General features: G+C 54.7%; 1 protein-coding gene across 5 annotated transcripts in view; it reads left to right on the forward strand.

Annotated features, from left to right (window-relative positions):
- PLXNA4 (plexin A4) overlaps positions 1–18,529 on the forward strand; it is a 502,572-nt gene that overhangs the window by 34,790 nt on the left and 449,253 nt on the right. Inside the window, exons 1-3 of one of the 5 annotated variants that reach the window (XM_021078938.1) lie at positions 5,403–5,945; positions 9,425–9,557; positions 9,665–9,735. The exons of 1 other annotated variant lie outside the window; for it this stretch is intronic. The gene's annotated coding sequence lies outside the window, so the exon portion shown is untranslated. 3 more of the 5 variants (XM_021078939.1, XM_021078940.1, XM_021078937.1) reach the window with 3 other exon arrangements.

An 18,529-nucleotide genomic window follows, 5' to 3' on the forward strand; every position in this document is an offset into this window, starting at 1 on the left:
CAGACCACCTGGCAGTCCTCCTGGAAATGTGTGTTACCAGATTGGATAGTCAACCTATTAGCACAAACCCATCTTCATTACACAGAAAACAACTGAGGCCTTTGTGCTCTTTGTACCCCAATCAGAAGGGCCGAGTGACTCAAGCTACTTGGCAGGTGAACAAGGCAGAGGCAAGATGGAGCCTTCATGGAATTCCCGCTGGGGTGCAGTGGGTTAATGATCTGGTTCGTCTCTGTGCAGGTCCCATCCTAGCCCCGCACAGTGGGTAAGAAGGATGCAGTGTTGCTGAAGCTGTGGCATAGGTCACAGCTATGGCTCGGATTTGATCCCCAGCCTGGTAACTTCCCTGTGTCGCAGGTGTGGCTGGAAAAAAGAAAAGAAAAGAAAATGAACCTTCATGTGGATGCCATGAGTGGCAACTGGTTCTTGGAATTTAGGCATGCTACAGGACCCCATGTCTCCTGGGACTGAACCCCCAAGCAAAGTCACAGAGAAATGTTTACATTTATATTTTCTTGTTGTAGCAAGGTATGGAGCTGTCTGCTCTTTCTGGCCAGTTAAGTCACATCTCACCATCCCCTGCCTCCTCCAACTTCTGCCTCCTGCAGTTGAAAAGACAAGTGTGCTTCCTCATCTGGAAGAGAAGGAAGAATCCTGGAGAGAGGTGGCGGATGAAGGAGATTAAAGACTTGGGCCATGGGAGCTGCTTCAGGGCTGGGATGACCACGGTCCACATAGCGTCTGAATGCGGGGAGGGCCTGGGCATCCTCCCCGCCTTGGCACCAGAGCCCTGTATGTCCTGGGAAGCCACAGCAGAGCGGCAGGGCTGGCCTTGTCTAGCAGTATTGGTGGGTAGAGGCGATGCAGAGGTGTCCTTCCAGCCACTGGCTTGTGGCAGTGGACTGCCACGACAGGATCTGCGCAGAATGATGTAATCGCACTTGTTCCTCAGCACTGCCGCCCTGGGGCGTCTCTGACATCCTGGACGGAGATAGGGAGGTGGCTGTCGGCGAAGGTCAAGTCTGCATGCTCAGGAGAAGGCTAGGAGATGAGACTCAGTGTGAACATCACTGTGTCCTCGGGATCCCACAGGCTGGAGAAGCCTGGGACAGTTGGGGTCTACTAACAATACCCAGCCACCAAGTACTACTGGGAACCCCGGTGACACAGGGATGCTCCTCCCCCACCCTCCTCCAAGGGCAGTCATTTCTCTGCCCCGTCTTTACTCTTTTATGTGCTGGAGTCTTGGAAATAGAACCCTTGGGTTAGCGGCTGACTTAATCCCTTAGGAAACAGGAATGAATAAGTTTGTTTCAATGGACTGAGAATCTTGAGAGCAGCTGTGGATACCTTGAAATGGCCCCTTTCAGGAGGATGCAGAATGAAGCCTGCTGGGGTGAGTGGTGGACATCTGTGACACACCTGGACATCAGGGATCAGTGGGGGAGTTGGGGCCTTCCTTTCCCTTGGGAGCCCTGGCCTCCAGTCTCCAGCACAGCATCACCCCAGAAGGCTCTTCCTCCCAGTCTCTGCGAAGAGTTGGGATAATGTTGCTATTTTCACTGTCCTGCAGGTGGCGCCACAATTTAGGTTTTTAAGCCGCTGTCTGCGGCGGTTTTTCATCAAGCGCACCGCGCACCGTCTGAAACCCAGCCATGGGGCCAGCTATTGGGGGAAAAAATTTCTCAATAGCACCACCAGGCTCTGGTGATTTATTTAACGAGCAAATCTGGCTTTTATCAACTTAAATAGCAGTTCTGTTCCTAGACGAATAAAATGGTGGTAGCTAAGTGAAGGGAAACGTAAGGATTTCTTCTCCCCTCTCCTATTAAATCTGCCCTTTTATTCAGCCTGAGAGATGAGCCTGTGCTCTTCTCCTCAAACCCCGCAATAAACCACAACCAAGTTGCCACAAAAATAGCCTCCTGAGAAAACAGGACTTTATGCGGCCATATGCCATTTAGCTTCTCCCTCTTGTGGCGGTAAGCCAGGCAATGACCTCCTGTGGCAGGAGGGGGTGACTTCCAGACCTCCTGTGGCAGGAGAAAGCTCTTGGCCCCTCCCAGCTGGCAGGGGGAAGGGGCCACGTGGGAGAAGGGAGGGTTTGTACCTCATGCAAAAACCCACTTTGAAGGACAACAGAGGCTGCCTGTCCCAGTGTGTGTGCGCACAGAGGCGGGGCAGGACAACGGAGGACCTTCCGGCCCCCACTGTGGTGCTGTTGAAAAAGAGGCGTGTTCTTCCGAAACGCCAGAGCCAACCCTTGTGTGTGCTGCCCTCACCTCAGCTCCCAAGTGCATGAGTAGATAGTGTCTTCCTTGAACGTCACTATCTCCAAGGGGTAAAAATGGGGCAGGTGAGAAGACAAAGAGTCCTCGAGAAGGTCTGATCTACCCCAGCTTGCAGAGTAGGTGGGGGACAGAGCCAGGGCGAGGACCCAGGTCTTCTAACTTCCGGGCTAGCGCCCCACTCATCCCAACCCATCTCCGGCCTCGAGAGAGCAAATCCAAGGGCCCATCATCATTTAGAACAAAATCACGTCGCACGCTGTTGCTAGTTTGACCCTTTGTGTTCTTCCTTCCAAGGACATTGTAACTGCACACCTGTCACCTGGGTCGTTCAATGGAAGAGGAAGGAAGGAAAAGACCATTGGTCATGGGGCCCCACTGACAACAGGAGAATGGGCTGGAGCCCCTCGCCTGCCCCTTGTTGGGCAGCTGTTTGCCTCACTTCTTCTCTGTCATTTGCCTGTTATTCCTCTTCAGGCACCACATGGCGTTCATTTCTCTGAATGAAAATAAATGATGCCACACACGAGGCAGGAGATAAAAAATAATAAATACCTTTTTTTTCTTTTACTACCTCTTACAAAAAAGGTCTTTGATTTCCTAACCATCCATCCCAAATTGAACCTGGGGCTTACCAGCAATATTCACTCACTCATACACACACACACACACACACACACACACACACACACGTGCATGTGCACACACAAGCTATAAGCAAAAAAAATCAAGTTGTATTAAAAATACATGCTAGATGGCTGAGAATGGAAGCCGAGCTGTTTTTCTCACTCCCCCCCCTCCCTTTCAGCATTTTTATGGCATCCCCTGAAAGCTGAGTGGCAAAGAGACATTTGAAAGGATCCCTCCCCCCCTCCCGCTTTTATAGAACCATATTCCATAAGTAAGCCATTAGGGTTCTCTGTGGGCCTGCACGGGCTGTAGCCCTGGGGAAAGGCCTGTGATGGGCCCAGGGTACAATTTTAGAGAGGATACCTCGCCGTGGGCCCTGGACCAGAGTGAGGACAGCCTGACAGGAGGAAGCCTGCGTGTGAGCGACTCCTAAAATCCAGTGGCCTCCTGGACGCCTGGCTTGTCTCTCCCTAGTCTCAGCCCTGCCTGGAGAGACACTTGGCCCTGGGCGTCCTCAAATCCAGATGGAGGTCCAAGAAGCAGCACCCTTGAGTTACTTTGTTATGTTTCTCTGGACTTCGGAAACTAACCTGATAGCATGGGCTTTATCTAGAGTCTGGGATCCAGGGCGTCTGAGAAGAGAGGAGCCAGACCCGTGTATTAACTCAAGCTAATAAGATAACTCCCTGCTGTTCTCTGGGCCCTGCGATGCTCAGCGGAGGACCAGAGGCTCTCAGGGCTCCACTCTGTCTCCTGGACACCCTTTCACCAAACAACCCAACGTCTGGTTTCCACTGCACTCTGGCCTGACTCTGCCTTCTGATCCAGGCAGCCACCTCACCAGGGCAAAGCTTCAGCGAGGTGGCCCCTCTGGGCGGGCCAGGCCTGACCTGAGGGCACCGCCCGCCCTGGGGCCTGTAGAGCCCGTGAGCTTGCCGCTGGTTTCAGTTTCCCCGGTTTATAACTCTGATCTCCGTGGAAAGAGAACCCCTACAGGAAGGTGGAGAAATGCGTGCTCTGTCAGTCCTCTCCACCTAACGGGAAGGTTCCGTGAAGATGTGTTGCTGGGAGGGACCGTGATGGGCGGGAAGTTGCCGGCTGTGGGGAAAAGGGAAGTTGAAGACCAGGCCTGAGGGAGGAAGCCTTGGGCTCCTTTAGAGGGTCATCCTTGCCCATTGCCCACGTGAGGAGGTCCTTGGTGGGCACAAGGGATGGTGCCACTTTTGGGGGACTGTGCTGTTGGGGGGTGAGGAAGGTGTCCGGGGCTGTAAGTGTGAGGATCCGTCCCTTCACTGTCTCTTGGCGGCCGGGGTGTGATCCTGGGAGGATGAGGCAGAGGTTTCAGAGGTTGTGCTGCCCACTCGCCACCCTCACATATTCGTGATCTGCCAGGCCGCTGTCTAAACCGGAGCAGCACTGTCCTCTCTTCCTTGGACTTCGGAAGCTGCCCTGACATTGGCATTGTCTGTTTTTGCTGTAGTCTAGGGTCTGGGGTTTTCAAGATGAGACGAGTCAGGTCGGCTTCTTAATAATATGAACGCTGGATAAGTCAGGTTACCAGGCGAGCTCTAGGGCCCTCGTCCACCCAGGCTCTCTCACCCAGGCCTCCAGTCCTCAGGTCCCGGTGAGGGGTGCTGGGGCGCGGGCCCGATCGGGCACGGGTGCCTGTGCCGGTTTCCGCCTCTGGGCGCATGGGGGTCCCTCCGGCCGTCAGCGGCCACCTCGGCACCTTCCGAGGCGGCTGAGTGTGCCTCATCCTCAGTGCGCGCCCGGCGCCAGTGTCACCAGTACGCGTCCCTCTGCCCCACATCGCCGCCGGCAGGGTCGCTCGGTGCCGGCCGTGGGGACCAGGCTGGTGTCCGCAAACGTGGGAGCGGGGAGCGCGGGCCGGCCGGGCCGGGCGGGCGCGGGGTGCGGGGAGGCGCCCCCTACCCCCTCTGCCGGCCGCTCTCGGGCGGTCTAGCTGTCAGCCGAGCTCCGAGCCAGCCAGCGCGAGCCAGGGAGGGAGCGGCGGCGGGCGGCGGGCGGCGGGGAGGGGCGGGGGCGAGGCGAGGGAGGGAGGCAGGGAAGCGGGGAGGGCGGGAGGGAGGAGAGGAGGACCCAGAGAGCGCCAGGCAGCTGGAGTTTTTGCAGCGCTTGGCCGGGCTTCAATGCACAGCAGCAGCGAGCCGCGGCGGCAGCAGGCAGCCCGGGAGCTCCGGCGGCGGCCGAGCCAGAGGCGGCCCTGCTCCCTGCCCCCTGCAAACTTTGCTAGCAGCCCGCCCGGGGGGCCGGGGGCGCGCCCGGGAGGCCCGGCTCGGCCCGCGGCCGCGCTCTTCGCCGCCGCAGCGCCTGCGGCCGCCGCCGCCCCGCGGCTCCCCGGGGAGCAGCCGGCGGCTCCCGCGGCCCCCCAGCCCCGGCCCCTCGGCCCGGCCCGGCCGGTCCCTCGGCGGGGGCCGGGGCAGCCGCGGCGCGGCCGGCCGCGGGTGGCCGGGGGGCGGCCGCCTCTGCCCAGGGAGGCGCGCGGAGGCGCCTAGAGCGCTCCCCGGCGGGTCCCCCGCGCACTCGCCGCGCCCGGGCAGCTGCCCGACCGGGCGAGCATGGGCGGCGCGGAGTGACGCCGCCGTGCCCGCTTGGCATCAAGGACATTCAGCCCGCGGGGGTGGGGACGAAGGGGGGCGGCCCCGCGTCGCCACCGCAGCCCCCGAGAGCAGCCGCTGCTGCTCGGGCTCCGGGGCTAGGTGGGCAAAGGGGTGCTTGGAAGCGAGCTGCATTGCCCGACCTTTTTGTTGGACATTCCGCCCACCTTGGACGCCGCCAGAGGAGCTGTCAAGCCCCGCGGGCTCTGATTTCGCCCTCCGCTCTCCTGGCCTCCCCCCGGGTTCCCCGTGCCTCGGTGGAGTATTCGCGTTCGGGGCTGGGGCTGGAGGAGGCAGCCACACGCGCGCACACGCACACGTTCAGAGGAGGGCCAGAGGCAGCGGCACCGGCACCATCCGCAGTGTCAATGCGGCGCTCCCGCTGAAGCAGGCAAAGCGGCCCTTGCAGGTAAGGAGCCGGGCGGGCAGGCGAGGGCAGCGCGGGCGGAGATACCGGCTCGGTCCAAAGTCCTCGGCTGCCCCGGAGCCAGCCCGCTGCACGCACGTACACACATACGCGCGCACACACACACACACAGGCACACGGGCACACGCCGCGCACACGCACCTGCCCACGTCGCACCTGGACACCCGCGTAGGTGCCGCGCGGCCGGAGCAGGTATTTCCCATGTTCCTTCTCCTCTGATGCTCCCAGACTCAGACTTCTCCTACCCAGCACTTTCGGGGTGGGATTCTGTGTATTACTGTCTCTCCCTCCCACCCCGCTAGGCTGAGCCACCGATTTTTCAGTTCCCAGCCCCTGGCATCCCTAGCTGGTTGCAAAATCCGGAGAAGTAATGGTCTTGGGAGACCCGCCCAGTGTGATCTCTACTCCGTGGTCTCTGCGCACCCTGGCATTTTAATGGGAGACAGACTGACAGAGAGTCAGACAGACCTTTGGAGAGCGTGGTGGCCCAGAGCGCGGGGAGGAGGCCACAGAGGCGGATGGGGCTGCAGTTCTGTAGGGCGGTGCATATGGAACAGACACTGCGTTTCCCCAGTAAGAGGCAGCACAAACGCCTTTCTGAAGCATGGCACTGCTTTCCCGGGAATGCGCCGGGATTTCAGGCAGGCAGGAAGGGCAGCATCGCTTTGGGTGTGTTGCTTGTCTAGGGCGAGTGTGTGGGTTCGGATCCTTCATAAAAGGTCTGCCCTGCTCATCTCTCTGCTCTATGAGCAATAGCAAGCCTGCATACACTGGGGTCTCCCTAGCCTTCCCCCAGCACTGTTAGGGAAAGCACGGCGGCGCTGCTTCTCCCTCTGTGCCTGAGCCTAACACCTGCCACATGCCTTTGAGGTGTGTGTCTGAGAAATAGAACTAGAAGGGGGAATGGCGGGGGGTCAGTGCAGGAAGGGAGAAGGGTCCTCCCACTCCTGACCGCCTGGGCAGTGCCCACCCTTCAAGGAAGCCAGGCATTCTTGGGTCTGGCAGCAGCTCCCAGAGCCGGGTGCCTCCTGACCTGTAGAGTCACTCTCCAGAAGCCTGTGGTTCAAGGTTCTGTTTCCCTAAAGCTTGTCCTTTGCCTTTCTCCTGGGGTTGGAGTTTCACAGACTGCTCATTTTAGAACTTTTTCTGGGGGAGGTCAAGGGGGGGAGCGGGGAGTGGTGGTTGGGTTCCAAAAGGGCTTTTTCACACTTCCCGTTTGGGAGTCAAAGACCAGCTCACTCAGGGCTCAGTTGCAGGGAGAAGAATGTGCGCTCTCAGATACAACATTATCTTGGAGTTGAATATAGATGTAGCAGGGTTCTGTGTTTCTATAACCGTCCCTTTTGGCATAGCTTGTTGGGCAACTTGGCAAGAAATGGAATGAGTTTGTACTCTATACAAGATCATGTATTCAGAGTGTCCTACAAACCCACCAGTGGGAAAAAATATGTTGGGAGTTTTCCAGAACATTAGGGGAAAGGAAGCAACATTCTTTCGAACAAGTGGGCCTCAGTGCTGGGCACAGGGTTTGGTTGCTTCTGTAAATCCTGAAGATGGGTGCTGAGCTGAAGGGCCCTGTCCTCTGCTCTCTTCAGACTTTTTTCAGCTCCCGCAAAGGACTCTGGCTAGGCTGGGGAGGAGAGGGGCAAGCACCCCAGAAGGAGGTGGCATTCCTGCTGTGTGCTCTGAGCTGCCCTTTGATTGACTGCGAAGGGGAGATGGAATAGAGCAACGCTCTCACAAGGGGGAGACTCCTGTCTGGGGGAAGAGACATTCTTGTAAGAATGGTGGGTGTGTTGCACACACACCCAGATACACTCACGCCTTCTCCAAGAGCCTAGTTATTACCTGGGCAGCACGGCCAAGCACGTGTGACACTGGTTGACAACGGGACCCGCCTCTGCTTTCCGGGCTGTGGCAGCACCGACACGTTTCCCGCGCATGCCCTTTGGGTGCATGGACAGGGAGGTCCCCCGTATGCGTAGCGTAGCACATGGCTTTCTACAGAAATAGTGAACTCCAGCGACAGTGGGTGGCTCCCAGGTACACATCCCCTCGTGGGACCTTGAAGGGGCCAAGTGGTGGGGTCCAGAGCTTCCTGAAATGTTGCTGTGTCTCCCAAGTAGGCCTGTGCTCCTTCCTCTGCTTCCTTTCCTCCCCTCTTCCTTTCTCAGATATTTGCAAGCCTCAGGCTCCATCATAGTCACGCTAAGCCAGCAGTCATTATGCGGGTGATAAGCTAAACATTTTTTAACGTGGGTTCAAAAAAATCCCCACACTTTCCGAACTTAGTGTGAGGTACCAATTTGGTTTCTAGGACAAAGCAGGCATTAATTAACATCTGTGTGGAGCTGGCTGTACATCTCATTTTTTCCTGGCTCGCTTGCCCAGCCCTGGAGCATGTCACGTTGTCACTCTCATTCTCCACCACTCCTCTGTGGCCTTCCTTTCAAGTTCTCTGGGGTCTTCCTCGCTCGACAGGGAGTCGCACTCGAAAAACCCCAACCGTGAATGCTTCTTTTGGGGGCAGATCCTCGCCGCCGCCCGGCTGTGGTCTGGGCGGCTCTGCTGCGAGCACGCGGCGCGGGTTGCCCATGAACTGTTCCTTCTTGCTGGATCCGGTCCTCCCGGCCTCGCCTCTGTCCGGCCAGCACTTCATTCTGGATGCCCCCCGACCCTCTGCAAACATTTCCAGAGGAATCCGAGGCCTCCAACTTGTTTCCTTTCTCCTCCTCTGCCCCCTCTCCCTCGCCCCGCTGCCGCTGCTCCCTGCTCCCTGCAGACGGAAATCTGCACGGCAGAGTCTGCCTACACTTGGCCTCCTGATCCTTTTCATCACAATGAGGGCTGATGGGAATGAAGTGGGGGCTTTCGAGGGAGGCAGCCGTCCTGCAGCGGTGGGCGAGCTACGGGGGCGGGGAAATTACCGGCTCTTAGCTCCTAGTTATCACCGGGCTTTGATGCAAAGAAATCGCCGCCAATCTCTCTCCTCCTAGCCAGCTAGGGGGCATTTTTCAGTCGTTTTCTCCCCATCCTCACCCAGAGAAGGCACTGCACAGACAATGCCACCTCACCTTGGAGACCTGTTGGGTGGCTCAGCCAGGGACAGCGATAGCACGGCAGCCCTACAGGAAACCGGCCAGGGATCCAGGCTGTGATGAGTCTGTGCAACAGATGTGCCAGTCTTTCTAGGCTCTGCTCTCCTCTCTTCATTCGTGTCCAGCGCTACCCAAGGTGAAACCAGCCCAGACCCTCCAGCCCTTGAGCAGGGCTCTTTTGCTCCCTTTGACACCCCCTTCTACCCCCCACCCCCAATTCCTCCCATCCCCCCTGCTAATCCACCTCTTGGCTTTGGGCACACATCCGCCAGCCCCGTCGCCCTCAAATTTGTGGCACTCCAAGAAATCAATACGACATGAATTTAATGACAGCTGGATGATTAAGTGTTATTTATATTTAAGAGCGGCATTTTGAAAAGACGGCGCACTAATAAATCAAACGGCTGTTTGGGAGATGCACATGATTAGGGTAATTGCCCTATGGGTTCTATTGAGCAAGACTTGGTCCACATGGAGCCCTGTAGAGGCTTTGTCTGTAAGTAGCTGTGAACCCACTGCTCCCTACCCTGCACCCCCCCCCGACTGCTGCCTCCCTTCATCAGGACTTGACCCCCTCTTCCTTCCTCCCTCCTCCCTGCCCAGGCTGCAGCCTTCCAGTTGTGGCAGGAACGTGGAGTCGGCCGGGAGACGGAAGGGGGCTCTGCTGCTAAGTGGTAAGAGATGGATCTTAAAAGCGGAGGCAGGCAGGGGGTCGTCACTGCTAGAGCAGAGACTTCGCTCCAGGAGAAGGCTGCTTCCCTCCCTGATAGGAAGCAGTTTGGAAGAAAAGCGCCCTGAGTCCCATTGTGAGCCTGTGTGAGCCCCAGGCTCCTGTGCATGTGATGAGGTGGCATCAGGCTCCCCAGGGAAGCGGCTGGGAGGACATTAGTATGTCCTTGTGAAAATAATGGACCGGGAAATAATAATGATTAACGATGGCCATGGCGGTTCACACTGAGTGAGTGCTCCCTTGGCTGTGGCATCACGGAAGAGTGTGTGCAGGTTGGCCATTTCCTCCAGAGGGGCAGTCACTGTCACCATCCCCACCTCTTCCATGAGGAGACTGAGATGGGGGAGATCTCGCAGCTCAAAGGGGGCGGTGCCAGACCGACCCCCACCCCCACCCCTGTCCTGGTTCCTGTGCTGTTTGCATCCATAGCAAGCCTGTGGGAGGTGTGTGGGAGAGTATGCTGGGCCCAACTTTATCTGGTTTCTCCCCTGGACCACCTCTGTGACCTCAGGCAAATCTAATCATGCTTTAAGCCTTGACTTTCCCATTTGTCAAATGAGGCTGAGCCTTACCCTTGACTGTGGTTGGGTGTGAAATTTCAAGGGTCATTCTAGCAGAGAGCTCAGTTCCTGAGGGTGACTCGTGCCTCGCCTGGCAGCTCCCAACTCATCCTGGGAAAAAAATGGAGGCGTGAACTCGTGCAGCCCTGATCTCTGCCTTTGATTCTCTGAGGCTCTGAGTCTTGTGCTGGTAGGAATCTAGCTCTCCCAGTGGCTGCTTCAAGGCTGCTGGCGTTGAGGAAATGACGCTCTTTCATTGAACCCTTCAAATCACCCTGTAAAGTGGGGATCGTTTATTCTCCTTCTGATGGTCTGGGAACTCTGATGGCGTGAATGCCCAAGGCCCCAGGCTGCAACCTGGTGCATAGTCTTTACACTCTTGGGGGAAGATGCTCCCTGTAGGTGCTGATCCTTGCTCACTCATTCACCGACTAGCCCTAGGGTTGCAGATTTTGGAAGCCAGAGGCAGGGAAGGAATCTTTGCTCGTGAGTGTCATGCGGTGCTGGGGGCCTGGACCATATGGCGTTGAAGTAGAGATGCATTGGAAATTGGGACAAATGGGCTCTTTCGGGGGAAGGTCATTGTGCAGACCTAGTGTAAGTGTCGCCCTTGGGCGTTACATCCGGGTTCTGAGAGGTGTGGGCAGTGAGGCCCTAGTGGAGCCATGCACCTGGCTGGGTGCTGGCCTGCCCCAAAGTCAGGCCTCAACTGCCGGACTCAGTCTCTCTGGCCTGAACATTTTGGGGACCATCCACAAGTGATCCTCTTGTGGTTAGTTTGTATTTTTTTTTCTCCAAAAGACAGACTTTTATTCTATACATTACTTATTGACTTCTCTGCACTGAAGCGAGTGAAGCTTCCGCCAGACTCGAGGCGGCTGGAAGGACACACTTGGACTTCCTCGCCTCCCCTCGGGGCAGCGTCAGGAGTGGCGGCCATCCCTGGCCCGCGAGGACCCATGGCCGCAGGTGTCGGTGAGACCTCAGGCATCCTCGAGCCGCCGGCCGAGCTTGGCTGTCCCCCGCCCTCTCGACGGCGCCTTCCCCATCAACCAGGATTCGCAACGGCAAATTGGATTTTGGTATGTTTTGTCACTCCAACACAAAACAGATCACTAGCTAAGAGGATATCGTCTCCGCAGTCGATGTGCTGAACACAGACGAGCTGAATCAATCCCCGAGGTCTTCCAGGGAAGCGGATTTTCCCTGGGAAGCACGAGGAGAGGAGCCGTGGCGGAAGAGGTCAGTGGCAGTATAGATGGGGAAACCGTAGCTGCCCAAAGGCTCCCCTGGTCTTAACTTGTGGTCAGATTCCCATTTGACATTGAATTTGTCTGCCCGGCTGTGTTCCCGTCTGGGTAGTGTGGGGTCAGGAGCCAGAGGACGAACACACCACTCCTTGGCTTTGGCCCAGTGGTCAAGAGGCGAGACGGGAAGCCGAGTGAGGGGCACGAGTGTCCCTCTGGTGGAGGGAACGGACGACGAGAGGAGGGCCTGGCGGGGCGGCAGCTCCCAGGATGTGCCATGGAAACAGCCCGCGTGGAATATCAGCTCACTTGGCAGAGGTGGTTAGAGTGGATTTTTCTTCCTCTCCATCTCAGACCTGCTTCGTGAAGGTAACACCTAAAATAGAGCAGCATCTCACAGAGCATATTCTGTGAAGAGGTGTTACCCCGACGCAAAGTTTCTACCGCTGAGAAGTTTGAGAAACCCTGAGTGTACAGCAAATCAGGAGAGGGTCTTTGTTGCAGGACTTCTCAGAGCCTTTAAGCACACGACCACGGACGGATTAAAAACCACAAAAGTAGGTATACTGTGTAGTGGCTCTGGGAATCCCCCGAGAAACACTGGACTAAAACAAGCACTTTCATTTGCCTTCTCTCCACTGTGAATGAAGAGGTGGACTCTGCAATAGAAGTTTCAGCCAAACTTTCACACAAAGGACAAGGTTCTGGTGATTACATGGATACTGGGGTTTCAAGCAGAATGTTACCAGGTGGGCAGACAGCGCAACTCCAGACTCAGTGTTTGCCCTTGTCCTTCTAAGGCAGCCAAGAGGTTCTCAGACAGGACTGAGATCCAGGCAAGTGGGTATTTTCTTAGGTTCCTGGACGATGCTGGTTTGTCCCCCTGGTTAAAAAGCACTGGTGTTGTGGGAAGAGCTGGCTTTCGGAGGCAGATGTAGATGATCCCAGCTCTGTCGCTTACCAGCTAAGGGGTCTTGGGAAACACCATTTATAACATGAGGGAATTGGCCTAGATTAGTGATTTTTAAAATATTTTAATATGTATGCAGGGGCGTTCCCTCTTCAAAATGCAGTTTTGGAGTTCCCGTCATGGCTCAGAGGAAATGAATCTGACTAGCATCCATAAGGATGCAGGTTCGATCCCTGGCCTCTCTCAGTGGGTTAAGGATCCGGCGATGCCGTGAGCTGTGGTGTAGGTCGCAGATGTGGCTTGGATCTGGTGTTGCTGTGGCTGTGGCATAGGCTGGCAGCTATAGCTCCGATTCGACCCCTAGCCTGAGAACCTCCATTTATCATAGGTGCGGCCCTAAAACGCAAGAAGAAAGAGAAAAAAATAAACATTTTTAAATAGGCAGTTTTATGTGGAGTTCCATTGCACAGAACAGACACAGGATGGACTCTTGGGAACGGAATGGAAGAGCCCAGAGCCTGGTACCCTTGCCCTGTCTCTTCATCTCTGGTCTTGGCCTGGGTTCCCTAGAAAGCAGAGCCAGAGGCCAAAACTGATGTGGGGACTCTTTGCTGAGATGTGGATTCCCAGGGCAGCAAGACCGAAGGAAGAAGGGGGGGGGGGGATGTACAAAGAATGACGTTAAGACCAGGCCGGCCTCACCTTCCCGAGGTGACACAGCTGGTGGCCCCAGAAAAGCCTGGTGGGAGCATGGTCTCAGAAGAGTCTGGAAGCCAGGCACAGCCAGCCTCCCTCCACTTGCCTGGTCCTTCCTGCTGCAGCTTCCCGGGCACGGTTCACCCCAGGAGGGGGGAACTCTGCCTTCCCTTGGGTCGTGATGCTTGGTCAAACTGGGGCCTGTGAGGTCAAGCCCGAGGGGTGGGGCTGGGGCTTCCGTGGCTCCCCCACCATGCGTGTGAAGGTGTTACACCTGCAGGAGTCTGCCCTTCCCCCCCGAAGGGTGAAAAGGAGCAGGGCCTTTAGGAGCAGAGAAATGGGGTGAGGCATCCCTGCGGCCGCTCTGGCAGGGAGCAGGGCAAGGGGGGTTGAAGTCCGGAATTGGGGGTGGAGGTGGGGAGTTAGGTGGGGCTGAGCCATCTGTGCAGGAGCGTCAGTTGAGGGTCTGGGATGACGGGCTCCGTGTAAGGACGATGCGCTTCTTCAGAACAGAGTCAGTGAACCTCAGCAGGCTGCTCCAGTGAGGCGGCATTCAGGCCCCCACAGTCGTGACTCTGGCCGAGACCGCTGACCACACTGTGGATGACCCGATTGGAACCCCAGAGGAACCATGTGGAGAATGCATTCCAGTCAGGTTTCGGGACGCTTTCCTAACTTTTAGGGCTCATTGACCAAAGGAGTGCCTTCCACGTGGTGCCACGTGACTATCTCAGACGCTTGTGTTTGTGATGGCAGAGGAGCGAGGCCACCGGGACACTGGGGACAGAGGCATCTGATCTCTGCCTCTCTCCTAGTTTTAAATAATTTTGTGATCATCGTAATGCAACGTGGCGGGGGGGGATTTCTGCATAAAATATTTCCTGTAAGTCATTGCCTCTAGCCAGTTTTTTTCTTAAACAGCTCTTAAGCTTCGCTGCTCCTCTGGGGTCATCTGGCACAAAGGACGGATGGTCACGCCGTGCTTGTGACCCTCTTCCCTGCTCTCTTCGCCGTTAGATACTGATCCTTGTCTTTCTCCCGTAAATGCACTTGCCCTTAACCGCTGATTGGTGCACGCAGCTCACTGACTCCAAGGTATGTCTGTGTTAGCACATCCAGCTCCCAGTGGGTCAGAACCAGCCCTTGCTTGAAGGAGTCTCTGTGTCATCAGAAACTTAATTCATACTTTTTAATGGTGGCAAAGAAGCAATGACGGCAGTAACAATGAAATTACTTATTTCTGGAGTTCCTATTGCAGCTCATCTAGTGAAGAACCTGATACTGTCTCCCTGAGGATGTGGGTTCGATCCTTAACCTTGCTCAGTGGGTTAAGGATCCAGCATTGCTGTAAGCTGTAGCGGAGGTCACAGGTGCGGCTTGGGTCCAGTGTGGCTGTGGCTGTGGTGTAGGCGGGCAGCTGCAGCTCCAACTCAACCCCTAGCCCAGAAACTTCCATATGCTGCAGGTGCAGCCCTAAAAAGAAATTACTTAATTCCTTATGTCTTTAGATGACAGGGACCTTTTCTTACTTCTGTAGTATACTCAGCACCCTACCTAGGGCCCGTCTTGTTGGAAGCAATCGATAGGTATTTGCAGAGGAAAGAGAACAGATGGGTGGAGGAGGAGGAGTGGCAAGCAACAGCTAAAGGGCACCACTAGCAAAGTGTGAACCAGCTGCCCTGGCAGGTGCCTGCTCTCTGGCAGGGGCTGGGGTGGAACCACACCAAAGCTGGTGGCTGTTCCCCACGTTTAAGATGAACTGAAACGAGCGTCGGCTGATCCCACCCATCACCCTCCCTAGCGTGTCCTGGGGGTTGGGGGCAGGTAGGGGCCGTGGTCTCTTCACTTTGATGCTCGCTCTTCATGTAAAACTCACTATGGGTTTAGATACGCGTAGATTGGGCCCTGCATTTCCCAGGGCATTTCAGAGACTGGGCCCTCTGTGGAAAAAGCATTTGTGGCCAAGTAAGTCTTGCAAATATTTTATGCTGCATCCTCCTCTTGGAGATTCAAGATGCACATTAAAGGCAAAGGAGTTTGGCTGTTGAGGAGCCTGGTGAATTATTCTGAGCCGCCCATTTTGCAGTGGAGGGATCCCTTTGTGTGGGTGTATTTAAACCTGTTGACGTTTCTTGGAACAAGTGTTCCCCAGAAAGCATTTTGGGAGACGCTGGCCTTCATCTGGAAGTTTTCAGGTTTGAGTTTAGTCTGGGGGAGAAAAATAACATTACTCTGATCTTAAAACAGGGACTGGTCAGGGCCAGCATCCAGGGAAGCCGACCTCCTCTTGTCCTTGTCCTTTGCTTTTGGGAACCTCAGCGATGGCCGCAGAATGTTCTGAGACGTTGGTGACCCTGGTGTCTTTAGATGTACGTTTTCTAACGGGACTGTTTTAAGGAGGGTGATGGCAGTTCTGACAGGTTTTGTGGAAACGTTTCCAACAAGTAGCACTTTTCGGTTGCACGTAATAGATCAAGACGGATGTTTGCACAATGCGTGAGTAATGACGTTCGCCTCCTCAGTAAATTTTTTTTCAGCTACACTTATTGAATCAGAGGCTTCAGTGTAACTGGTGGAGATAAACGTTCTGAATTAACGAAGAAGGCTTGAGTTATTGAGATAGAACTCCCTAAATTTTGGATTCATGAAACAGATTTTCCTCTCAGGGAAGGAACTTCGCTACCCTAGAGAGGCTGACAGATTCTAATTAGACAGTAAATCCATGGTTTCTAGCATTGGGTAGTGACCCAGGGAGTAAAGTTAGATATTTCCCAGGAGAAGCATTTTACCGCCCAGTATTCATTTGTAGGTGTGTGTGTGTGTGTGTGTGTGTGTGTGTGTGTGTGTGTCTCGAAGTGGGGGTGGGGCATCGTCCCAGTGGCCCTTGGGTTTGGGTCACCTGGGGACACTGACAGATAACCCACGTGCCCAATTATAGGGCCTTGCCATGCTTTGCCCAAGCACCGTGCTCCTTTCCAAAGTGAGTAACAGTTGCTAACACACACTTACTAACAAAATTCCCCCGACGCCCATTCATAAAGCCCAGCACCGGTGATTCTAGCAGCATTAAACTGTTTGGCGACCGAGTTTAGAATTATAGGAATCGGAGAAATGAATAAGCAGTAAATCAAGTCCCAGCTGAGTTCGAACCCAACTGCATTGGGTTTTAAATTAAAAAAATGTTGCTGTGATGAAACAGTTGTAAGTCAAGCGCTGAAGCTCTGTCACTGTTGACTTTGGGGAAGGGTGGCGGGCACCCTTTGAAAGGAAAACCTGACGACGGCTTGTATTGATTCCCAGCCATGCTGGGAAATGGCCCTTCATTTCTTCTTCATAAGCTGGTGGACTTCATTTTTTTTTTTTTTAAAGGAGTCCTATTTGCAGGGACGCAGCAGAGTTCTGGGAGCAGGGCAGGTGGGCGAGGGCTCAGGCCCAGGGGGACCGTTCAGAGCCTTCTTTTCGGTCCTTCTCAGGAGGAGTCATGAAGAAGGGACATCTCACTCTGCTGGTGCTGTGTGATTTGTTTCTCTGCTCAGACCATATTTGATTCTTCTTTCTGGGGATCTGTACTGAAGAACAACAAAGAGAGCACTTCAAGGAGGCTGCAGGACTGTCATGTTGCAGTGACAATTGCGGTGTACTAGGAAATCACTTATGTAAGTTACGGTGCCCTCTGAGTGGGGCTTGTCAGAAATGTGGCTCCAGCTTCCTGAGGCTTATTTTTTTTCCCTCCTGCAAAATAATCCTGAGTTTTCTATTTGCAGAGTGAGAGAAGAATTATTATGTTCCAGCCAGGGAATTGGGAGACCCAGCGTCTAATCCTGGGTTTGCTGAATTTCTTTCAGCGAGTTCCGTCTCTGGACCAGGCCTTGATTTCTCTTTCTTTCAAGCCAGAATTAGCCCTTGCTGTTCCTGACTTGAAGCCCAGGAAGTGAGGATGAACATGGCCAGGCATATTAAAAGACCAAGTGGGGAGTTCCCTGGTGGCTCAGCAGGTTAAGGATCTGGCGTTGTCACTGCTGTGGCACAACATTGATTCCTGGTCCAGGAACGCCCATGTGGTTTGGACACAGCCAAAAAAAAAAAAAAAGACCAGGCGAGGTGAGCCTCTGAAGAAAGGTTCTATTTACATGTGAGGTTAGAGGAAATCAAGAGAGATGTCTAAGCTTAGGCCTCTCATCATGGCACCTTTACTCGCTCTTGTGTGTTTGCTGATCTAGTGGAGAGTTAGCGGTGATCAAAGCAGCTTGCAGAGGGTCAGAAAGGAGAGTGCACACGGGACAGCAGGGGCCCGCGGGAGGGGTGCTTAGGCAGGAGTCCAGAAGCTTGGGAGAAGGGGGGTGTCCCGATCATGGCAGTAGCGGGTTAATTGGGAACTTCGGAGAAAGGAAAAAGGTCGTGATTTCCATTCACACCTACTGTAATCTTTGCTGTATATACATTTACACACACATACACGTATATACTGTTCTCTTCGCTTTGCTCTCTCTCTCTATATATATATTTACATACATGCATATATATATGTGTATATAGATACACGTAGATACAGTTCTCTTCACTATATATGTATATACACACACACACATGCATGTATATATGTATATACTGTTCTGCTTGCTATATACACACACACATATATATTTATATTTACATACGTAGTTACCTATTTTAGGTAGATGTGAGACTAAGGGATATTTGACCGAATTACATATTCAATCCATATTTGAATGTTTATATTGACTGATCTGTCACTGTTATGTTATTTTGACTCAGTCAGTCATCGTTTGACTCAATATTGTTACATATTATTATATATCAGTCATCGTTACATTATAATGACTCAGCCAGTCATTGTTTATTGAGCGCCTGCTGTGTGAGAGGCACATGGCAAGTACAGAGATGAAGGACCCCGTTCCTGCCATCTCAGAGAGCCCACAGCTGGGCGTGGCCCCAGCACGCATGGGAATAGACAGTTAAACGCAGGGTGGTAAGGCCTGAGCTGCGCGCGCAGAGGGCCTCTTGCAACGATGGAGAGGGGCAACTGCCCAGCCATGAGAGGCAGGACATGGCAGAGGTCTTCTGGAGACGGGGTGGGTGGGAGGGGCATCCAGTGGAGCTTTGAAGGGTGTTTTGAAGGGTGAGCGGGACTGGCCTTGAGAACATGCGAGGAAGAGGTAGCACCCTGCACAGGGTTTGGAGAGATGGGAGCCCACGGCAGAGGTGGGAAGTGGGGCCAGAGGCAAACATGGGTGGGGGTGGGGGAGGGAGGCAGGACTGGGGCCAGGGTGGGTGTCCAGACAAGGGTTTTATCCAGTAGGCAAC

Source organism: Sus scrofa, chromosome 18 (genome assembly GCF_000003025.6).
Source record: "Sus scrofa isolate TJ Tabasco breed Duroc chromosome 18, Sscrofa11.1, whole genome shotgun sequence".
NCBI classification, from domain to species: Eukaryota; Metazoa; Chordata; class Mammalia; order Artiodactyla; family Suidae; genus Sus; species Sus scrofa.